This window comes from Nematolebias whitei, chromosome 4 (genome assembly GCF_014905685.2).
Source record: "Nematolebias whitei isolate Nwh7 chromosome 4, NemWhi1, whole genome shotgun sequence".
In the NCBI taxonomy this organism is placed as follows: domain Eukaryota; kingdom Metazoa; phylum Chordata; class Actinopteri; order Cyprinodontiformes; family Rivulidae; genus Nematolebias; species Nematolebias whitei.
Genome location: NC_056501.1, coordinates 53776807 through 53781016, shown reverse-complemented (window position 1 = coordinate 53781016; position 4210 = coordinate 53776807). Strand labels below are relative to the sequence as shown.

General features: G+C 41.9%; 1 protein-coding gene across 1 annotated transcript in view; it reads left to right on the top strand.

Moving 5' to 3' along the window:
• The window catches only part of LOC119408325 (histone acetyltransferase KAT6B), an 83629-nt gene that overhangs the window by 32412 nt on the left and 47007 nt on the right, over positions 1-4210 (top strand). The gene's annotated exons all lie outside the window — the stretch shown is intronic.

Here is a 4210-nt window from a genome sequence, read left to right as displayed (position 1 = left end):
ATCTCCAGGCCAGCGGTCACTCTTTCAGGGATGAAGATGTTCACATCATAGGATAGAGAGGAACGATGGTTTGAGAGAGGAGTAAAGGAGGCCATCTTTGTGAAAATAAATCGTCCATCGTTAAACAGGGGTGGAGGCCTACGTGTTCAATTGTCCCCCTCTTACAATGCTGTGATTGCTAGTATCACTCAGCCCTCTGTGAATAGTAAACAGCCATCAGTGTGCTAATGATCCATTGTTAGGCTGATAGTCCTTCTTGAGCATGTGATCAGCTGGTTTTGGTTGTCAGCAGCAAAACTGGTTGATCCACTCTGAGAAAGTGCTATTTAAGAGACTGAGCTGAATACAGCACCTCAGACTGAGGAAGTCTCTCGGATGAGAGACGAAACGTTTCTACATTTTTTTGGTTGTTTTGCTTTGTTTTGTTTTTTTGAATGTCCAGAGGACCAGATTTAACTTTTTTAGATAGAACATTGTTAAAACACAGTATATTACTTCTACTACTACTATTATTATTACTATTCTATGTATAATGGGCCAGAACTCCTGAATTAAAATCAGGTTTCTTAAGTTAAGGTTTTATTACAGCAACTTTAAAGTTTGTGGTACATAACCATTTATTAATGAGTGCTCAACCAAATTCAAAAAGAGGATATTAATTAAGGGAAACATCTCTTTGAACAGTCTGGTTAAAACGAGCTCTAGCGGACATGTTGGTGTTTTGGAATTAGTAATTCATGTGATATTTTGCTAATGTTACAGCCAAACATGCAAAAACATGGACAAAAATATGATTACTCTGACCTAAGCCTTCATGGATTATGAGGAAAACTGGTGATGGAATAGTGAAGTGCAGGACAATATTAAAAGAAAGAGGTTAGCCAAGAAGAAATATGACAGTGAGAGGACTGAAGAGAGGAGACAGGAATAAATGAGATGCAATGCAATGTAGCGCAAAGAGCGAGGTAGCTAAGGCAAAGCAGAGGGCATATGATGAGTTGTATGGGAGACTGTACACTAAAGAGGGTACATGTCATGTCAAGAAAGAGCACCACAGATGCCATCTTTGCTTTGAGGATGCTGATGGAGAAGTTCAGAGAGGGTCAGAAAGAACATTTTGGATTTAGAAAAGCATATGACAGAGTGCCAAGAGAGGAGGTGTGGTATTGCATGATGAAATCTAGAGTGGCAGAAAAGTATGTTAGACTGGTACAGGACATGTATGAGGACAGCAGGACATGTATGAGGACAGCAGTACAGTGGTGAGACGTGCTGTAGGAGTGACAGATAGCTTCAAGGTGGAGGTGGGAGTGCATCAAGGATCGGCACTGAGCCCCTTCTTGTTTGCTCTGGTGATGGACCGACTAACAGATGAGGTCAGATAAGAATCCCCATGGACTATGATGTTTGCAGATGACATTGTGATCTGTGGTGAGAACAGGGAACAGGTGAAAGAGAACTTGGAGAGGTGGAGGTATGCACTTGAAAGAAGAGGAATGAAAGTCAGCTGTAGTAAGACAGAGTATGTGTGTGTGAATTAAAGGGAGGAGGTGGAACATTGAGGCTACAAGGAGCAGAGGCCACAAAAGTGTGATGAGTATCACCTGCTGCAGCTTTTTCCCCTCCAAGATGGCCGCCAATCAGCACACCTGAAGATCGTCATCTTGATGAGGCTCCTGACTACTTAAGGCTGCAGCTATATGTTACTCGTCACCGGAGCATTTGCCACTGATGATTACCTGCCTCCGTGGATCCCCTCGTGCCTTGGTCTTCCTCTGGTTCCGCGCCTTGGTCCCTGTCGTGCCTTGCCTTCCAGCCACACGCTTCCTTGCCTTCTCGTCTGGGATCCGCCTTGGTCCCCCTTGGACCATCATCTGGACTGTAAGACAGATTCACTGGATTAACATTATCTCCTCATTTACCCAGCCAGAAACCTCTGACCTTCTCCTTCCTTCTCAGGGTCCCAGCTGGTCATCCTTTTCACTGTAAATAATAAACACTGTCAATTTGTACTCCTGAGTCTCATCTCGTTTTCATGGTCTCGTACCACTCTGGGTTCCGCAAGTCGTAACAGAAATGCTCCGACCAAACAATTCCCAGAACGAGACCATGGACAAGCAGGCTTCTCATTCCCAGGTGGAGCGCATAGACAAATTGGAAGATATGCTTCAACAAGTCCTCAATCAGCAGTTAACTTATCAGAAGAACATGCAGGAGCTCGGAGGTATGGTCTTCTTGATTACTCAAAAACTCGCCTCTCCTCCTTCTGCAGTTTCCTCCGTTCCTCCGACGTCAAGCTCCTCCAGAACGGGACCTGTCCCCGACAGCTCATCCCAACAGGTGATAATTAAACCGTCAGAATATTTCTCAGGAGACCCCGACCACTGCCGTGGATTTCTCCTCCAATGTAAGCTTGTATTCAAGGGAGCTCCTCAACCCTATGCTACAAGTTTTTCCAAGATCACCTACTTCCTCAGTCAACTCAAGGGAGATGCTCCCAGGTGGGCCAATTCTTATTTACACTCCCACGAGTTAGAATCCATTTCCTTTGGTTCACTTCTGAAAGAGTTTCGTAGGACTTTCGACCGTCCCTTGCGGGAACCCAATGCCGTAAAGCGGCTCCTAGGATTACGCCAAGGCCGACGACCTGTCGCAGAATACGCCCTCGAGTTCCGCATTCTCGCTGCCCAGACAACTTGGAACGAGTCTGCTTTACAATGTACTAGGGGTGCGAATCTCTCAGTGTCTGATGATCCGATTCAATTCCGATTTTTAGTGTCACAATACGATTTAAAATTGATTTTTCTATTCGGAAACTATTTTCGATTCAGAAACGATTTTTTTGTTGAAATGGTCATAAATTTTGTTTCAATTAAGTAACTGACAAGCTGAAAAGATTAAACAACAATGTAAACAAATAGAACAGTTATTTAAAACAATAATTTTAGGTTCCTTACTCTATCAAATATTTTTGATTCATTTTATATTTATACCAAAAATAGGAAAAAATATAGGAGTGCATAAAATTCTGTAACTTATATTACCAGTATTAGGTTAGCTTAGTTTCCTGAATTTTTCTAAAAAAAATAAAATTTAAAAAAATTCTATGAACAAATAATTCATCCATCCAACATCTTTATCCACTTCTTCCTTTACGGGTCACCAGTGCCCATATCAGCCATCACTGTGTGAGGGGGGGGGGGGAGGAGGAGACACCTGGACAGGTCTCCAGTCCGTCACAGACAAATAATTCAAAATATATAAATATAAAATTAAATAGACTTCAACCTACCATAGTACATTAACCTTTAACTCAAAATAAAATACAGACTTCAGTTATTTTTAACCATATTGCTCTAACATTTGTTATATTTTCAAAACTTAACCTAATATGAAATATACAGACTTCAGTCTTAACCATATTGATTCATATTTAGTAAATATTTAACTAAATTTCAAAACCTGTGGAAACCTGCACAAAAACATTTTCTGAACTATAATTTATAAACCATAAACTGTATCATTTAGAACTGGCTCCAGGTGATTTGTCTCATCTCTTCAATCTGTTAAAAAGACAAATTACATAAAGTTTGTTGTACAACTTGTCTATAATCTAAAAAAGTTAAATCTGGTCCTCTGGACATTCAAAAAAACCCAAAACAAAGCAAATCAACAAAAAAATGTAGAACCGTTTCGTCTCTCGTCCGAGAGACTTCTTCAGTCTGAGGTGCTGTATTCAGCTCAGTCTCTTAAATAGCACCTTCTCAGAGTGGATCAACTAGTTTTGCTGCTGACAACCAAAACCAGCTGATCACATGCTCAAGAAGGACCATCAGCCTAACAATGGATCATTAGCACACTGATGGCTGTTTAATATTCACAGAGGGCTGAGTGATACTAGCAATCACCGCATTGTAAGAGGGGGACAATTGAATACGTAGGCCTCCACCCCTGTTTAACGATGGACGGTTTCTTTTCACAAAGATGGCCTCCTTTACTCCTCTCTCAAACCATCGTTCCTCTCTATCCAGGATGTGCACATCTTCATCCCTGAAAAAGTGACCGCTGGCCTGGAGATGAGTGTAGACCACAGAGTCCTGGCCTGATGATGTTGATCTTCTGTCCCCACTAGCTCAGGAGCCAGGCAGAAGGAGAAATCCCACACAAGACAGGCTCTAGAGCAATGTGGATATCCTAACTGGGCCTTCCT